A 20,683-nucleotide genomic window follows, 5' to 3' on the forward strand; every position below is an offset into this window, starting at 1 on the left:
AAAAACAAACAGAAGTATACTCGTTTGGACTGAAAGGTTTACAAAATAGTGACCAGACATTGGAAAAGCATATGTCACAGAACTTGGTTTATGAAATGGCATCATTGTTTCGAGCAAGAAATCACCTGCTCACCACTGGGACGATGAAATCGTCACTATTTATTGCGTCAGGTATATTTGCGCTCATGAAGAAAAATCTGAACACATCCTTCTCCCAAAGTCCTATGTCGAATAATAAACACTTTTTTAAACATCTATGCACAAATAACTCATTTTTTTCTACACTTGTATATGCACGTTAATTGACGTCAAACCGCATTTTTGATTAGATCTTGATGTCTACACCAACTACATTCATATTTTTTAGGGCTTTTTTGAACGATAACTTCAACTATAGTTAATGGAACACGATGGCTCGATCTCGACAAAAACCTCAACGTGCGAAGCTTCCACAGACGGTCGCTAGCGAGTATTCTCAATGTGAGACTTCAGAAGCTTTCGCTTGCCATAGGGAGCTTGCTTTCGACTACAGCACTGCACGGGCCCGGAAAGCGCGGAGCGCGCTGCTGTGGGGAGAGGTTGACTTACAAGATGACGTGTTACGTGGTCACGTAAGATGGCGTCATTTCGTGCAGCGTGATCACGTAAGATGACGTCATTTCGTGTAACGAGATCATGTAAGATGACGTGTTTGTGTCACGTCATCACGTAAGATGACGTCAGTTCGTATGAACTGACGTCATCTTACGACAACGCCAACAACATTAGTGCCGTCCGGAACCATTGACCTTAGAAACGCGCTTCTTCGCTTGAAGAGCTGATATGCGTTGATTGTTATTTGTTTCTTTTTCCTACTACAGACCATTCAAGAACTCGCCTTCTGGGTGCCACCAACTTCGTCTACTGGGCTGTGAAGCGCGTTCGAGCGTGCGCAATACCTCTCTAGGCCGAAAGATTGTACACTGAGTATGCGTTCACAGCTCAATGACTTTGGCATTTTTCGTCAGGATAGATGCTCCCACGAGAAGAGCGTAATGGATATGTGAATAGAATTGGAAATTTGAAATGTTCTTGTCCAATCGCATTTTTCTTTGGTTATCAACGCTTTTTAGCGTCATCACAAGACGTTCAACCCATAATACACTGGTGATTAAAAAATAAGCACCGAAAAACATGCACCGAATTTCGCTCAAAAATAAACACCGGAAAAAAAACATACCGTAATCATTACCCATGTCACCTTTTTGGGTGATATGTGAATTTCCAGAAGAACAGCGACTTATCACCCTCCCCTAGGAATACCCTGACTACAGAGCAGGCGACCCGTTTTTCCCCGCGTTAGATTGTGGTGACCACGAACCGTACGGAGGTCACAGGACGTCCGTGAAAAATAAAAAGGAGGAAAACAACGATCTACTCTGTGCACGCTTCATCCCCAATTTCCACGACCCCAAGGCCGAAGGACGTTTGTGTGAAGGATAACGATAAAATAAAACTTTGCGTCAAAAAAAAAAGCCCGTTTTTAAAAGAAAAAAAAAAGTAGAAACAAGCACAACGCGTTGACGGACCGCGAGGTTGTGGAACACCTCGCGGTCCGCTTGCCACAGGACGGTTGTCTTCGACCCATAGCTCCAAGGTGAATTTGCCACTTGCGAAAACACGGAGACCTACCCAGCGAGAACCAGGAAAGAAAGACACGCACACTGACGCCTCGGCGTGCAGAATGAAACAGGATACGGGCGCGGAATACGGCCGCGGAAGAACACCTCGCACAGTGCCGATCCGGCCGATCTCCGAACGGACGATTTCGCATTTCGTGGACAGCGAGCGCCACCGCACGGGAGAGAGAGGCACCTTAAAAACGACGAAAACAAGCACCGACACCTTGGTTCTTTATATTTGCTGTAGTTACGGAACAAATCGACTTACATGAATAATTTGAATATTATTCGATTCCGTAATAAATTTAGAAGACATTAAGCGCAATTCTTCTTATGTTTGAATTTAGATAATTTTGTAAATTCGCTCCGAACGCAAGAGTGCCGAATTAGCCGATTTTGACCATTTTCATGATTTTTTAAAGAATATAATTAAATTTATGACGAAACATCTGTCGCGTTTAGTGTCTCGATAATGACTCAATGTCTTTAAAGCCGAAATTTTCAAGAAGATCCGCGCAGCCGTTATTATGTGAGAATTTTTTTAATTTGGTGAAAAACCTCATGTATTCTCTGTGGGGCTCTGAGGTGCGCCCCCTCTTAAAACAGCCTACGACGATCAAGAACGCAGGATCCACAAACACACGAGAAGAGCTACAACAGCCACGAATCTGCCGACCGAGCGAGCTCGGCAGAATATAGTAGGCCTAGCAGCAACATCGACTCGGCGCACCGTTGCTCCGGCGGTCCTTGGCCAAGACCGTCTGTCCATGACCGGCTGGCCTGCTGAATGGAATATGCCCGCGCGACCCTTGTGGACCCTTACCGGATGAGTAGTTTGATCCCTGAACTAAATTTCAGAGGTCAATATTTTCCCCTTGTCATCTCGATCTCCTTGTTTTCCGAGACAGCGGTGACGAACGCTGTCGTCGAAAAGGGACTCTCATTGATTCTATCTCCTTGTTTTGTGTGATATAGAGCTCAAATAAACGCCATACGGATTACCTTGGCAACTCGGTTTGTACACTCTGTTATTAGTATGCCATTTTTATTCTGACTCGACGCTACGTCAGTGTCGAGCTATAGCAGTTCGTGGGAGCTACGCGATGTCGGTCTAACCTTTCTTTGCCGAGTGTCATGTCAGTATCGAGTTGCAATCGTAAAAGATCGGTCCAGAAGCGCTTACCGAAACGCGGTCTAACAGAGCGAATCCAGCACTTCGATCAAACGCGCGTGTCCGCTCCCAGTGTGAACAGGTATTTGGCATTTGCGTGGCTCTTGCTGACACCCTCGTAGTTCAAACATATCCTTTTTAACGTCGGCTTGCAGCTCGCGACTCGCAGCAACTAATACCGGCCGTGCCAGAAGCATGCTCGGGCCGTGTCGTGCAAAGAGCCGCAACGAGAACGAGCTCACTGTGGCCAACTACGCTTTGGCTTTCTCCGCCAAGGCTTTGCGAACGCGTTCAGGCCTAGGCGAATTCTGCCGGCACGCCGTATTGCCGCAGAACGGCGCTGCTATTTTGGCACAAGTGATGTCACGAGAACTTCCCCCCATCCACCAGATGAGAATTTGAAATCGTTTAATTATGTTTAAAATTAGTTCTCCTGTGTTTTACAGCGCAATATTTATATTTCCGAGGTGGTGCCTGTCCCTAGCCCATATTTAGGCAACAAGATCGGCGCTAAAATTTTGTTTCACTACCCCTTTAAGGTCACTGAATGCGTCGAAAGGCCTCCACGTGCGATGCACCGGAAAACGTGGTACGGCTGGTGCCGGAACGGAACTGCGTAACTTCGAGCTTTGAGTCAGCGTGCACGGCAACAAACCGATCGTGAGACCAAGCCGCGGATACCGCATCGCCGGTCGACAGCGGCAAACGGCCCGTTGCTCGTATCGTGGGCCGTGACTCGTACTCGGCCAACTAGGCGTCTTTTCGTGGCCCCTCGCGTCGTCGCAACAAGCCGCAAACCCGGCGTCGGAGAAAAGCAAAACCGAAACGTAAAGCTTCCGCCCAGTGGCTTCCGCTGTCGCACCCACAGTTTATCATACACAGTTTGCCCACTGTAGAATAAGCCTGTGGTAATCGCAAACCACGTGATCGAGGGCCTTGTGTAAATAAAAGTACATTGTAGAACTAAACTCATTATATATTATTCACACAATATAAATTATATTGATAACCTAATAATTCAAGAAGAGCGAAAGTTTCTTAAACAATTATTTAAACTCGTAAAAGCGCCCTCTCACCACGGATGGGGTAACTAACCACATTTTATGCTTAGTTTTTATTGTTTTGCTTTTCAAGATGGCGGCCCCCATGGCATTTTGTGTACCCGGTTCTCGCGTCCGCTTGCGTTGCGCTTTCGCTTTATTGTGACGTGCGCACCACTGGACGACAATCACAGGTAATTTATTCACACAAGAGTTATTTCAAGCAGGCAAATGTTTATTTTCTCTCTACATAGTACAATTTATAAGAAAATGTTACAAACAGCACATGCAATAATGCGGTTGCTGACGGGTATTATCGAACATACACGGTAGTACAGTTTGAATGTTAGCCTTCAAGCTATGTGCATAAACAATGATAAACCTAAGATCAACAAACATAGTCTAAACACGTAGAAGTCGCGGTAAAGGTACTTCAAAACAGCTATTCATAAACCATGCAAAAAAAACAAAAAAACTACAGACGCGACAGTTTTACATAACGGGTGCGATTACAAACCAGTTGCTTTAACAGTAACTACAGGCTAATGTGGTAAAGAATAAAGCTGTGCTTGGAGGTGCATTTGACCTGCCTGTCCTTTCCCCCAAGATGAATGTTCAACACACCTGAGGGCTATGTTCGACGACAAATGTTTCGTTTCTCCTAAAAAGAAACGGAAGTGAAGATATTGCGTCTGATTGGTTAGAGGCTCAAATGATGAAAGTTCCCGCTTTCGTCATTTGAGCCTCTAACTAATCAGACGCGATATCGTCACTTCCATCACTTCCCTTTGTTCTTAGGAGAAACAAGACATTTGTCAAACATTGCCCCCCTGGTCAGTTTTCTATGAGATATGTTGGATCTAGCCAGAAAATTTTTTCAGCACAATGTTTAGCTGTTAGATTCAATGACAGCACGCTTTTACAACTCTCCGTCTCCTGATCTGCCTAACGGGGCTACTGGCCCTTCGACAAAAATATCACCTATCATCGACAAACCGCAAGCACCTAGAACGCCACTTTCTGACTGCAGCATCACCATTGAACATTCTCGTCCATGGAAGCAACCTCCCGGCTCAGCATTCTTCACTCATCGCCCTTGCCAACCTCACCTAATCTCGTTACTGCTGATCACTGGTGAAGCACACCCGCCGGCAATATGAAAGTGAACACCTTACCTGGATTCTTGCCCGTTTTACGGCTCTCTAAAGCTATATTAACTCTCAACGTCTCAAATAGTATTTGGCTTGGGGTCTAAACTTTGCGTTCTAGCCCTCTTCTGGAACAGAGCTTGTTCCAAAACTTGCAGGAGCGTCAAAAACAAGAGGCCTGTTCAAAATCATATCGCTCACGGGTGTATCCTCCATCTCCGGCTCACGTCCCACCTGCCCCTGCTGTTTCCTGTCTGTCGACAATCTCGCCACTCTCCAATGCGACATTTATGAATTGTGGTTCCACCAGAAATGTGAAGATGTATCTCTCGCTTTGTATAGACGCCTCTCCTCATTATCAACCGACTGGCTCTGTGCGGCGTGCCAGCTCCCACCCCTGGCCGATGACCTCTTTCCATCCCCTAAGCAGCACGAAGCCCCTGTGTACCCCACCATCATCGCCAACAGCACCAAGTAGTTCTCCGACCCGCCTCCGGCGAGCGACATCGGCAGCATTCACCGTTCGCACGACAACTCCCCGTTTGGCATAGTTGTCGTGTGAAAAGTGCGCGATCGGAGTCTACAGACTCCAATCCCGTTTGGTTTTCCAACATTTGCTTCCTAAAAAACAACCTTCCTGAGTTTAAAGCGCTGAATTAATCTTTCCCGAATACAATATTCGCTGTGTGCGAGACATGGCTGGGCGCCTGTCTTTGGTGGGCAATTAATGGGGAATTAATCAATCTCGCACAATTCTCTTTATTCCAGCAAAACTGTCTCTCCTTGGGGCGAAGGAGTCCGTCCTCGCCATGCCATAACACCTGCCCTGCCAACGTCTCGACCACCTCACCCCTCCGGGTCTAGAAGCCATCTTTGTCGAGGTATTTTGTAAACATGGAAAGCTTCTTCTGGTGTCTACCTACTGCCCACCCTCCGTCCGTGAACAATCGTACGCCCTCCTCCAAAAGCGCCTACAGCGCGTCGACCCCAGCAAGTTCTCTGCACTGTTTATCTGATCCACTTGATGACATGCTGTAAGACGTATTGGAAACTGCTGGCCTCACCCAACTTCATGAGGCCTCATTCTACATTTCTCAAAACAGCAACGCTACATTCCTCGACCTCGTCTGCACCAATAATCCCACCTTATCCTACCGCTGCACAGTGAAATCCAGCCTACCAGGCAGTGATCGCAGTGCTCTCCTCACCAATATCCATTGCCCTAAGCGAGGTCATCAAGCCAAGAAGTTCCAGCAGTTCTAAAAAAACGATTTCCCTCATCTCAATCAGCTCATCCACCTCGCTCCCTGGTTCATCGTGTTTGATCACCCATCGGCTGACGAGGCCGACGACCTCTCACTCAACATATCAGCAATTCAGCACAAATGTGTTCACCCTAAGGATCAACAGGAGGCACGGCCGCCTTCCATGGATGACAAAGGAGATTGCAGTCTTAATCAGACGTAAATACTGACTATTCAAAAAAGTGCCTCTAAATCCCACTCATCTTAACCAAGCCCACCAGGCACGTACCGAAGTATATATCTCCCATAACGATTACCTACCAACTAAGAGCAAAAGCAACCTGCCAGCCCAAACTCTTGGGCATGTTTTCACTATAAAAAAAAAAAAAATGTTCCACGCGCCGGTCTTCACACATCACGGCAGGCCTTATTCCAATCTTGACATAGCAGAGCTCTTCTTTATTACTTTTCTCGGGCTGCAGCATTACTTGACCCTACCGCACCTAACCTTTGTCCCACCCAACCCACAACTCAGCCAATCAAGGCCACACCAGCAATCACATTCTCTTCCATAGTCATTTTTCAAAGTGAAACCTACGAAGCCCTCGCCTGTGTCAACTCCTCTCAACGCCCTGGACCAGACAGCCTCCACCCTGCATTGCCTAAATCCTGTGCTGGCTGTATCTCCCCCGTCCTCACTCGCCTCTTCAACGATTTTCTCTCCCACAGCTCTGTTCCTAAATCCTGGAAAGTTGAGTCAGTAACGCCTCTCAAAAAGGGACACGGTGCCCCCTCAAGTCTAACATCCACTTGCGACGGAGTGTATTACCGACTCATTTGGTGCTGTGCGTGCGGGCACGTGTGTGTGTGTGTGTCCCACCGTGGCGTTCGCCCCAGATTACAAAGAATCCTCGCCTCGCGGCCAGGGGAAGAAAAAAGGACAAAGAAGGGGGACAGCAAAAAAAAGGGCGGTTTAGCCATCGCAAGCCTTCGGACGGAGAACGTTGTAGCAGTTGTCTGTGTCGCAAACTCAAGCCGAGTTTAGATAAAGTTATATGTGTCGGAACTAGTCCTGGGTATTGTCTCTCCTCAACGTCGGGGGAGACAACTGCTACGACGCTCTCCGTCCGAAGGCTTGCGATGGCTAAACCAAACAATGGAGCCCCCGCCAATATGGTTTCCGCCCGGCAGGAGCTGCGAATCGGCCCTTGCAGCTTTCACTTATGCGCTCAGCACCAGCCTCGACAACCGAACTCCGTGCGAGATTGTCCAGTTGGACTTCAGAAAGGCTTTTAACAGCGCAGACCACAGCTTGTTCCTATCTAAACTCCAACAGATGGGAATCTCCGGCATGAGGAATTAAAAATTTACTTTTTCACACTACCTTATTCTTCAAGGGCTTTTTTCATGATTTAGCACTAACTGGAAACACTACTAACAGGTAGGGTGCCCACTGAGCTAGGTTATGTGTGCCATTGCGTGTCAAAGGGGCTTTGAGAAAACTAATTGAAGAACACTTTGTCCCAGCTCAAGAGAAAAAATCTTGTTCTTGACCACTGGCTAACACAACATGATGGCAGCAACCGGTTATTGTTTGGAGAATATAATAGCGCTTCACGACAGGGACGAAGGGTAGGAACGAGACAACAGAATGCGCTAACTTCAACTGGTTTAATCGTCAGAAAATCAAAGGTTATTGTTGTTTTCTTCCGGTGACTTTAGAATGAGGTCTACTGGCACGACAACCAGCTGTGGTTGTCGTGCTGATCCCTAAGACGGATCGTGATGAGGAAGAGCTAGAGCCCTCCGAGCCACTGTTTTTTCCCAGATATGCAGAACTACCTTTACTACTGTTATCCAATCATTTACGCAGTTTGTCATATGACGAGTTGCAAATTATTGTCAAGTGACCACTTGTGGCTGCGACATTCATAATTGCACAAGAGATCATAGAATAGATGCCAGAACCCTCATGAGGAATGTTATGCCGCAATGTCAATTTCGGTGGCCCTATTACAGCTACAATCTGTTTCAGCCTAATTTTACAAAGAAAGGCACTGCCACCCTTTGGAACAAATCAGAGCAACGAAGCAAGTTTTGTGAGAGCTCTCCGTAGGAGGTGTATACTCCCACAATATGTTGTCCCGTCCCTCAGCCAAATGTTCCGGTTGTCTCGTTGGTGCCGTAGCTTTGGTAATGCCCTGTAAGCTGCAGAAGGATGAGTCAACCTAGTTCCAGTAACAGTTCACCTCACGTACGAATATGACCAGAAAATGCTCATGCCACCCAAGGATGATGGTCGACAAATTTCCCAGGCGTACGGTCTCCGATTTTCTTCTTGTGGCCCAGATGATGAGCTGCCTCTTGAGTTTTCTCACTTCATCCCCCTGACTGATGGTCCTTGTTTCTGGTGTCCGGCCCTTGCAGCTTGCCTCCACACGTTTATCGCCCTCGTGGTATTCTCTGCGATCCTCCGAGGAACCATCGTACTGTACTGGAACAAGAAAGTAACAGCGTGCAGTGAATGGACGAAGTGAGAGACACCTTATACTCAGGGGCAGATCCAGAACTCCGTTTGGGGGGGGGGGGGGGGGGGGGGAGCAGAAAGTTTGTAAGGATGCTATTCTCCCCTTCTTTCGTGTGCACCGGGGGGTCCAGCCATGTCAAATTGCCCTCCGAGAGGGGGGGGGGGAGGGGGGGAGGGGGGGGGTGGCCGCCCTTGTCGCCCCCCCTTGGATCTGTCCCTGCTTATACTTATAAATTAAATAAGTACAGTGGGTCTTACTGCATGACGTGCGAAGTGGAGATAAATAATGCCTGGAGCTTCACAGGGGGAGGAGGGGTCTCGACGCATGCTGGACGACAGGTGCCAGATGCTGCCATACCCACAGGGTATCCTGACGAGAGGGAGAAGACAGGTGTGAGTCCAGGAAATTGGCATGTTTGAGCAACATTTTTTTTGGAGGTGCCTTCTGTTAATTCCCTTGAAGGGACATCCATTTGACTATTTAATTCAGAATTATGTTCAATGTGCCCAGTCAACTTGCTTAGCCTGTTTGCAAATATATAACAACTGGTGCTTCGATACGTGGAGGTTGCGCGTGAACAAGCAATTCATTACGTTCGACCGTTTCACAAGTCACGTCCGACCTACATACGACTAAGAAATCAACCGAGTCACATACACTGCGTTGGAGAAAAGACGATCGTGCCATGGCCTGACGCGAAGGACAGCACGAGCACTTTAAAATGTTTGCACTCACCAGCAACGAACTTGAAGCGGAATCCCGGAATCTCGAACGGCGAAGTGAGTCCCCGGCTTTTTGGCTTCTTGCCTGAGCAGGCCCATTCAGAACACATTCATAGCGTGATTCGGTAACTCACGTGACATTAAAACGCCAAGCGAGGATCCAAATGAAAGGGAAATGTACTAGAAAAGAGAAATTCGCAGAACAGCAACACCAACAACGCCGACAACGCGACCGGCGACATGGCACATGGCTTCGGTTAGGGCAATGAACTTTTTGAAGCTAACGGTAACTGCTCGATTTTTTCTTTCCATGTTGGTTTATCATTATTACCTAGCTTATTATGTTTTCTAAAAATATTAACATTAATGCACTCAATTTAGTCCATTGCGATTCTGTTTTACCCTGTTTTTTTTTTTTTTTTTTTTTTTTTTTTTTTTATAACTACAGTTGTCGCCATCCGGCTTGAGGAGCGCTGTGTATGCGCGATTACCGGAAGTGGCCTTGAGTGGGACCACTGGTTATGATTCCACTGTGGTCGCACCTTTTCTAACTTCCCGGCTTCCACGCTTCCGGTCGTCGCGGAGATGGCGACGTAGTGGTTTTGGCGGTTTTGGCGTCGCTGGCTCGTTCTGCGTTTTGGGGGACAGGCGTTTTACGGTCCGTTTCTACTGCGTCTCTGGCTCTCAACTCGACGGCGCCTCTCATAGTTCAACCAGGCGTGGTCAACCTGGGTCAGGCCGGCTCGACTCGTCCGATCGCCGAACCGCAGGCGACTTCCCAGCTCGGCCGTGAGGCCTAGGATCCGAAGACGTCTGTCTCCGTGAAGCGGTAAGCGAATCTCGTCCCGTTTTCGTTCTACTTTTCAATTACGTTAGGTGCGCTACAGCGTAAGCATGCGTGCCAAGTGTTCGTAACAATTTTGAACTAGAATAATTGTGCTTCATTGCGGTTTGTCATTCACGGAAAATATAAATCGAGCAATGAACGAGGAGCCATGCTTGAAAACGATGCATGTACGATGGTTAACTTCTACCTCGGCGGCTTTAAAAAAAAGTCAAGACTGGTTACGGTTGGATGCGAGGCTGGTACCAATGCAATGGTAAGCACTTAGAGCGCCTTTCTGAGCGGCATGTAAGCAATATAGCAATCAACGAGACGAGCGACGGCGAGAAGCTACAAGTTCCGGCGCCGAGCGACGAAGATTTCTCACTCTCGCTGCTTGCGCCGTTCGGTTCTTGAGCTACACTCCAAAGAGCACTCCGCTAATCTCGTATAAAAAGAATGGTCACTAGCAGTTTTCAAGGCGGTTCCATAGCGTAGTGGTTAAGGTGTCTGCTTCGTACGCATGTGGACACGGGTTCGATCCGCGGTCGGCCGACTTTTTTTTTTGTTTCGTTTTCTCGAACATTTTGTTTTGTCGACGCATTGGGCGATATTTACATTTATTTTTTGCGATGAACACTAAAAATTTCGTTGTCGACGAAACTTCGCAGAACTAAATGGTATGGGACTCCCTTTCCGGCGGTGCGATCGGGGCAGCGGGGCTTGGGGTGCCGGCTGGACGCCGCGAAGCGGAGTGTACTGGTTAAGTTTTGTAATTAGCAGCCGCATACTGTCGCCGCGAAGCGGCGTGAACGCAGGCGGGGGGCTGTGTTAACGAGCCCCCCAGTGATACACGCGTCGTCCGAAAAGGGTGGCCCGAGCGGCATGAGCTTTCCGAGGAGTGCGTATAGCCATTTCCGTCCGAAGCGCACTCCGGAGTGCGTATAGCTTTACTCTTCTACAAAACGTCGCTCATCGCCTTGGTCGCTCGCACCAATCGCTTTCATAATGTGTGTCTCGTCGCGCGGCTGACTACCGTGTTCATTCAAATATAAGTCGACCTTTTTTCTTTTTTTTTTTTTTTCCGAAATTGCGATTAAAGACTTTCGACCTACATTCGCGACCAAAATTTGCGACCCTACCGGAGGCATGGAGCTATCGAGTCACCGAGCCGGAGTTGCCGTATTGAGGAGTTTCAGCGAATATAGGGGGCGCACCGATTGATCCAACATGGCGGACAAGAGGGGGATAGATTTGCGACGCCCGTAGACCGGTAGCGTATAAATAGAACAAAGCGTGTCGTTCTCTGTTTGTTGCCGTGTGCGAGACGATCATCATTTCAACCAAGACCTACCGTGATGCTACAGATGAAGTGTTCAAGCCAATCGAAGGCAAGAAATCTTGCCATAGTCAAGATATGTGTGCAAGTGTTCGACGTGAGCTCTCACGCTGGTGCAGCTGTCATCAAGTTGAACCGAATGTACGCGGGTTCAAAGAAAGGTACATATCAACAATGTTCGCGCGTTGAAACTATGACGCGTACTTCATCTAAAACTAAACTTATCGATCTGCGGCTACAAATATTTTCGTTGACGTTGCTTAGATGATGTAACCATTCAGGCCTCGCATTAAAAGGTGTTGCGAACTCTTCGGTATTGTGCTAAAAAGCGGTTGGATCGAAAGTATGACAACTACAGCATAAAAAGGGACGATTGAGGTCTTTATCCTGCGTTTTATGTATCGAAACATCGGTATCCTTAGTGTTATATTGCGATCAGCTGGTCGCCGATCGTCCTGTTTTCACGCATAATGTAAACAAGCCCCGGAAGCGCCAATCTCATTTCGATGTGCTTGTGCACCCCTACAAGCCTCTTTTTGGCTCTTGTGGAAAGCTTTATTGTAATAGCAATAGTCTCATCGGTCATTCGAGTTGTATGTGCCACGGTGATATCTGCTGTGCGTGATCTGCTGACAAACAAGTCTGTATTAAATGCGAGGAGGAGAACGAAGGTAAAGCTTTTTTAACTGTTTTCTTTTTACAGAACAGGGCAAAGCTTCTAATACAAGAGCAACCCAAGCTGATATTTGAGTGTGCTCAAGAATGAATTGCAAAAGGTGCTTATGCTAAGTGGTAGATGTATGCAGCTGATTTTCTGTTTGCTTCTGCATTGTAAATTGGAAGACATATATCATCAAAAGACATGTGTCCTTTTCAAAATGTCTTTTATTAGGGCAAATAGGTTTTCATACACAACCGAAGAGTTCGCAACACCATTTAATTCGAGGCCTGAATGGTTACATCATCTAAGCAACGTCAACGAAAATGTTTGTAGCCGCAGACCGATAAATTTAGCTTTAGATAAGTATGCGTCATAGTTTCAGCATCAAACACGCAACATTGTAGATATGCACCTTTCTTATGACAAGTGCACCAACGTGGGAGAGCCCACGTCGTCGAACACTTGCGCACATATCTTGACTATGGTATGGCAAGATTTCTTGCTTGAAGTGAAGATCATCTCGCAACGACTAGCTACGACCACCGACCGCAGCGATGCAGGCATCGAAGGGGCGCAACGCAGTCAGTCGCCGTCACCCGACGCTGCTCGTTTGGCATTCACGGCTTTCCGCCCAGGTGCTTCGTTTGTACTTGGCACCGAGTGTTATTTTCTGTGCTTGTGTGTGCTCAGTGGCTGGATATGGGCCTCAAGAGCAGTTCTTCAGGCTCAATAACGTTCGCCGAAGAACTTCTGAAGAAAATGCCACCCAGGAAAAAAAGCACGAAGACGCAACGCATCAGCTTGTCGGACTATGCACTGGGCGCGGAAATCGGGCCCTGCGAATTATACACCAAATGCTAACGATCTAAACAAAACAAAAAAACATTTTTAGGCTCAAATTGGCTTCTGCGGACTGCACACCTGGACACTGGTGCCTGTTATTATGCATTGTATATTCACTGCTGTTTGTTGTGGCTTGAGAGTGCCTTCCTGTACAGATGCAGAGGGGTCCGCTGAACCTTGAAATAAAGATATTTAAGCACATCTAGATGCAATGTTCCTTATAGCCAGATGGTCAGGGAAAAGGTGTGCCATTACCCAATTTGCCAACATCACACCAATGGTCACGATCAAAGCTCACCGAGTCAATGGGCAGTTTTCCACCACAATATTTATTGCCGTGTAATCACCAATTTGGTCCATTAAAAGTCTTGAGCCTGTAGCCTATAGCACATCCATTCTGGATCTGCAAAGCTTATGCTGTAGACATGCATCATCACATGAGCATGTTTCTTATCAATCTTAAACGTAAAACGCTAGTTATGCAACGAAATCTCCATATCATCACATTTTTAGCAAATTGAATGGTCCCACCTGTCATACTGTTAGCTTTGGAAGTAAACCAATTCACAATACCACCAGTAGCATACATCGTGCCAAGCATTAGTGCCGCATGTGGCACAAAAATGTCCTAACTAGGGAAGCAAACTTAATCGATCGTGTTGATTAAAGCACTCAAGTGCGGGCGAAATTATCAATCAAAGAAGGTCACTCGAAAGGGAAGTTTTCTCGCTGAACGAATATGACTTTTTATTGGGCGTTCCGCAATGTAAGGTTGAAGACATTCACTCCGTGATCGGTACAGAAGCATTTTCAATCGGTCGTGCGTGCTAAAAACAACAAAAACAAAGGTGGATTAGAAACGCGATAGATTCGCTTTTGCACGGAATACCCACACTCAAAATCATGTCAACATAAAGCGACTATGGCCCACCTTGCTAGCCGCAATCTTAAAATTTATCCGTGTAGTCGTCGCACCCGTGCACCAACCGAAAGCGTTGCTGCAAGCCCCTCCGCCGTCAACTTTGAGTCGCTGTCAAGTCTGAAGACTGAAGACCTCTGCTCTATGAGGTCCATATCCAGCCACTGAGCACATACACAAGCACAGGGAATAATACTCGGTTCCAAGTACAAGCGAAGAACCGGGGGCGGAAAGCCATGAATGCCAAACTACCTGCGTCGGGCGACGGCGACTGACTGCGTAGTACACAGGTTGCGCTCCTTCGACGCCTGCATCGCCGCGGCGGGTGGTCGTAGCTAGTCGTAGCAGTTCATGTCATCTCTGTTGCTCGTACCGGAACACTAGAGCCGCGTAATATTCTTGCTGCCGAAGTTTATAAGCCTACGTTCGCGGCCAACGCATTTACACAAAGCCAACGCCCAGCGAACCTATCCCCCTCGTTCTCTTTCGGCGACCGGCCGCCAGGGCGGTGACACCGTCGCTGAAACTCCTCAATAGCCGCGCCGCTTCTTGTTTCAAAACGCTTTTGGTGCACGAAAACAACCGCGGTGGCCGGTGCCGCTATCGCGCGCATCTCGGGCGTCTGGTTTCACCATCGCGCCTCTAGCCACTAGCGTTCCCCTTGCTGGGCAACGGGGAAGGAAAGAAACGCGATGCGCCATGCACTTTGCCCTCAACCTCGCAAACGTGCACACAAAAAAAAAAAGAAGTTACTTCTGTTTGTTGCTTGAGGCGGCTCGGCCAACGCTCGGCTCGCGTGTTGCTCATGGCGACACGGCGGCTTTGCTTGCGTCTTTGTAGTTTGTCTTTTGTCGCTTTGCACCTTCTTTCGTTTCTTCTTGTCATTTTACAACGCTTTCAGTGAAGTATTGTTGCAAATTTGCGAGGATGTCTACCAAGCTGACGAAGCTTCGGACGACGATGACATGTCCAGAATTTCTGACGGTGATAAAGTTTTTGGCATCGCCCCGTGATTTAGCTGAGAGTGATGTAAATAAAGGTTTGTTTCTTTTGCCCAAGATTTCTCCTGTTTTTAAAAATAAAAAAAAAGGTCGACATATATTTGAATTATTTTTTTTTTTTTATTTTCGGTGGTTCCAACAAATAGGCTTCGACCTATTTTCGAGTAAATATGTTAACTTTAATTTTTATTTTGTGTTACGTCGGACGTAACTCGAATGCTTGACAGTTACGTTGGGCATAACTAATTTTTATTTCGGGTTCCGTCGGACGTAACGTTAGACACTGCGTTACAGTTAAGCAAAATAGGGGCTGCTGGTTCATCATATAAACCAACCATTTGTGCGCATCACTGGCATAAAAAAATACTGCTATCCTATAGGAATATAGCACTTCAGATAAATTTGTTAATTTTTACTTCTAGCCCCTGCCCCACCAGATACAACATCTGGCCTAAAGCAGTGTTCCGGATCTCCTTCCAAGACATCAGGCGGGTCGTCATTCAATCAAGGAGTCGGCGGCGTCTCATGGGCGTGTTGCTGGTGCTTCTTACTGGATGGTGCTACCGAGGAAAAGTGGTCGTGCTTCGGAAAGGCAAGTACGACCGTCGTAAGTATACAATTGTTTTTACCTTTGCTCGAATCCACTTTTAAGAAATGCACAATTCGCATGTGTGCATCTCTCAATGCTTCTACAGTCGGCTGTTATTAGGGTGCCTTCATGTGCGCTTTGCTTAGGGTGGAGACATCTCGCCATTTTGTCCCGCACTTTTATTTTTATTTTTTGTTCGGAAGCGCGTGAAAGAGCGTGTCCTTGCGCGCGCTTTTGGCGCTGACTGTGCTATGGCGACATTTTGTTTTCGTCGATTTCTTTGTATTTTACCCGTGAGCGCGCGCTGTCGGCATCGGGTACTACAAAGGGTGGCATCACCCTTTACAGAAGGACATTGAGGCACCCTAGCTGTTATTATTTGAAGTGCTCCAACTCTGTCAGCGCTAGTTTCTCTAGATCATGCAAATGGGATGCAACACTAAACCACTTATGCTCTCGCAACAAACAGTGCTGTGCTGAAGCACTGTGGAATCTACTCTAGCTTTATAATGCAGCACAAAATAGTTGTCGCCAAGTATAGCTACTTTTGTGACTCCGTTTTACCAAAAGCTCTGCCGAAACAAACTTGCCACTTTATAGGTAGTGCAAAAGAACCTTGCATGCCTAATCTGGAGAAGGGCATTTTTTTTCATAGGTCAATTTTTTTCTTAAACCAATACCTTCAGCCTCCTTGAAATGTTAACATCACGTGACACACGGAAGAACAGTAAACCCCTTAATGTTGGCGAACCTTTAATTTTCGCAGCCTTTAATTTTGCGGAATTCAGTGGCTGCGATTATGTCCTCTGTGACCGATTCGAGAAGAAATAGGGGTCACGAAGATAAGGGGGTTTTACTGTACATCGGAGGAAAGAGGAAGTCACTTTTGTTTGTATGCAAGAGTAAAACCAACAACAACAATCATGTTGTTGACACTTTTTGTGAGCCTATCTGTGTCTATTGAATGTTATCAATTTTGTTTTAGTTTGTTAAACATTGTTGCCTGTACATTGTGGGATGTCGTCTACAACACGAGCAGTGGTTTTCCTCTGAAGCAGGCAGCATGGACGCGTACCGCAACACAACATAGTTTATTTGCAGGTGGTACCGCAGTTTGAAGGATAGTTGGCACAATATGGGGCAATCACAATTCAATGTTCTACCTCGGGCGTAGACAAGATTTGCTTATTCTAAATCATTTTGTCTAGAAATCGGGGGTTTGCGACGAATTTATCCGCATGGTTGGAAGTGCCAGACAAGGCTTGTGAGCGCTTCGTTTTCTAGCCTCTCAGTCCTGAACCCACTCACGCAACACATGTGTAGATGTTCCGATAGGTGGGAGCACTTATTTGGAAAATGGTAAATGGCAACTGTTGTTATCTTTAAGGTGGACTGCATATTTGCAATACTTTTTCTCACTTAAAAATATGTCTTACTAAAAATATGTAGTATAGCCGATGACAAAAAGAGAATGGCTGGGCGTCCTCCAGCACGTGCTTGTGCTTTTCACCCCGCTTTGGACAGATGTGCTCACTCCAGGCTCATCAGGCGCTGAAACGTCATCGAAGGTAGCACACGGGCTGGAGGTCGAACAACGGAGACTTCTCCCTGCTTTTCTCATGGTGTCAGTGAGTGTGTTCTTCTATACTTTAATTTAGCTTAACCTGCACAGAGCTGAGTAGAATAGCCTTGGCAAGTGCCCTTATTGCATATGCATTTGTACAGCTGAGGCACTTCCTGAATCAAGAACATTGTTTACCTTACCTTCAAAAACACATCATTTTGGGGGTGCAAAAGAAATTCTAAGGCATATTTTTGTTTTTTTATTGTCCTATTACGCATCGACTTCTTCAACTTTTCATTTCATTTATTTACTCTCAAAGCCGAAGCATTACAGAGAGGAGTGGTGAAGCAAAAAAGAAGAAACCAAAAAAAATACAACATGAACATAAACACAGCAGAGGGATTACAAAAAATGGTTGCAAACAGCACTTTTGAAACGGTCGGTGTCAGTGATTGAAGCTATGGAGGCGGGGAGGTGGTTCCAGTCTGTGCAGGTTTTGGGAATGAACGAGTGGAAGTGCAAATTCGTGCGGCTGCCTGGGACGCCAACCTTGAACTGATGGTCGCTGCGGGAAGAGATGTACGATGGTGGCAGAAAGAGAGTCACCGAGTAGAGAATTGAAATGATAAACCTTATGAAAGAGACAAAGACGAGATAGTTTACGACGCAATGAAAGATCGGGTAAGTTTAGATTAGATTTCATAGAAGTGACACTGGCAGTCCGAAAGTAATTTGAGAAGATGAAACGCGCGGAACGGTTTTGAATGGCTTCTATTTGAAGAATAATGGAGTTAATATGAGAGTCCCAGATTGATGATGCATATTCAAGCTTTGACCTCACTAAAGTTTTATAAAGTATGAGTTTCAAGTTAGTTGGGGCTAAAGAAAAATTACGCCGTAGATAACCGAGTGCGCGATTAGCATTACTAGTGATGTAGTCGACGTGATCTTGCCATGAAAGGTTAGCAGAAATGATAATGCCAAGATATTTGTAGGACGAAACTTGGGTTAGGCGAACACCGCTAAGTAAGTAGTCACACGGTAGGATGTGATTTGAATGACGTGCAATTCTCATTGACTTACATTTGGCAGGGTTAAGCTTCATTAGCCAGGTGTCACACCAAAATGAAATGTTATCGAGGTCAGACTGAAGAGCATGATGATCAGCAGGTTCCAGAATTTTGCGATAAACAACACAGGCGTCAGCAAAAAGTTTTATAGATTAAGAAATGCAGCTAGGTAAGTCGTTAATATAAATAAGAAAAAGCAAGGGCCCTAGCACTGACCCCTGCGGGACACCGGACGTTACAGGACAGTGAGGGGAGTTATGGTCATTGGCGGTTACATATTGCGTGCGATTAGACAAGAAGCATTCTATCCATTTAAAAATATTAGGGTCCATGTTAAGTTTACTTAATTTATAGAGGAGCAGACTATGACAGACACTATCGAATGCTTTAGAAAAGTCGATGAAAATGCAGTCAACAGTGATTAAGTGATCTGCAGCAGTGAATAAGTCGTTAGTAAAGGCGAGTAGTTGAGTTTCACATGAGTAATTTTTTCTGAAGCCGTGTTGATGCATACTAAAAAAAGAATTAGTTTCGAGGAAGGACACCATATGACACTATATGACATGTTCCATGAGTTTGCACGGTATACTGGTTAATGAAATGGGTCTATAATTATTGGGACAATGAGTGTTCCCTGATTTGTGCAGAGGAACCACCTTTCCCACCTTCCAGTCGTCCGGGAGCGTACAGGATTCTAATGATTGTGCAAAAATCTTCGACAATATTATAGATGAATACACTTCGGTGTTCTTCAAAAATTTGGGGTTAATGCCATCATCACCTGGAGAAGAGGAAAGCTTCATATTTTGAATTAATTTCATTACGCCTGCCCAGTCAATAACTATTGGATCCATCGGAATAAAATCATAAACCGGAACATCGGGAAACATACATGGCGTGCTGTTAACAAACGACGATGAGAATGCAGAGTTCAAAACAACGCAGCAGTTTTCCCTAGGAACGACCGATTCGCTTTCCGTAGCAAGTTCAATTGGTTTCCTTTCACTTCCGCTCACAACGTGCCAAAATTTAGGCAGATTAGTTTCCAGTAGCGATGGAAGGGTTTGATTAAAAAAAGTATGTTTGGCGAGAGACAGTGCACGTGCGTACTCATCCTCTGCACAATGATAAGCTGCCCATCTCTCTGGGATCGTTGATATCTTGGCTCGTCGAAAAAGGCGCTTTTTTTTGTTTGATAACCGTTTTAATGTTGGTGTATACCAAGGTGACTGTGTATTTCTAATTTTACGAAGGGGTATGTAACAGCTAGTAAGTTCAGTTACTTTCGATTTAAAGATACACCAATTATCTTCCAACGATTGCTCAGAAAATATTTGAAGAAAATCTGATAAAAATATCTCGAGTTCATTATTAATCCCCGTGTAGTCAGCCCTACTATAGTCTCTAAATACCTTTGAAGCTGCACTTTTGCGAGGCGAACTGTTCGGAATATTAAAGTGAATGACGGAATGATCGCTTACACCTGGAAAAACTGAAAGTGATTGTACAAGATCTGGATGGGTAGTGAATACTAGGTCAAGGACCGTGGCACTTGTCGGGGTTGTACGGGTTGGACATTTCACGAGCTGAGTCAAGTTAAAATCCGAGCATGTAGTAAGAAAGGAATTGCACTCAAGAGAGCCGAAGCTTGCTATGGGAATAGGTGCGTCCCAGGAAACGCCAGGGAAATTAAAATCACCAAGAACAAAAATGGGTAATGACGGATACCTTTGGTGTAATGTATTCAAGGTGTAAAGTGAATTAGGGGGGCGATAACAAGCGCAAAAAATTACGTCCTTGTAGTTCAGACGAATGCGCAAAGAAGTTAATTCTAAAGGCGAGGCAAGCGACACACCAAAAGAAACCAACTCGTCGCAAACCGCTATCAAAACGCCACCCCCAGACCGAGTTCCCCTGTCACATCTGTAGAACCGATACTTCTTTTGGCAATTTAAAATCTCACTATAATCTACTTTTGCGGATAGCCAAGTTTCCGTCAAGACAACTACATCAGCAAGACATGAGTCAATTAAAGAAGACAAGGCGTCGCGCTTGTTGATAACGCTCCTGACGTTACAAAGCAAAAAAGAAAAATCACGTACTAAGGAGGCACTGGACATAGTAGGCGAGGGAAGATTACGATCACCACCCGTCGCCGACCGCTAAAGTGATGTGGGTGCACTGGGCGCACCCTCAGACCTTGGTGATTGTTGCACCAAATTACGGGAGGGTCGTGGTCGAGAGAGCTCTGAGATCTGGTCTAGCTCTTGTTCATAAAAATAACACTTATCGTTTACATACAACTTGTTATAAGTAAGTTTAAAGGTGGAACTCTGAGTCTTTCCAAATTCGATTAGGTT

At 46.1% G+C, this 20,683-nt stretch overlaps 1 pseudogene; it reads left to right on the top strand.

Moving 5' to 3' along the window:
• Nucleotides 1–20,683, top strand: part of LOC115320165 — an 88,149-nt pseudogene that overhangs the window by 8,166 nt on the left and 59,300 nt on the right.

The sequence above is a fragment of the Ixodes scapularis genome, unplaced genomic scaffold (assembly GCF_016920785.2).
Source record: "Ixodes scapularis isolate PalLabHiFi unplaced genomic scaffold, ASM1692078v2 PGA_scaffold39__5_contigs__length_11793443, whole genome shotgun sequence".
Taxonomy (NCBI): Eukaryota; Metazoa; Arthropoda; class Arachnida; order Ixodida; family Ixodidae; genus Ixodes; species Ixodes scapularis.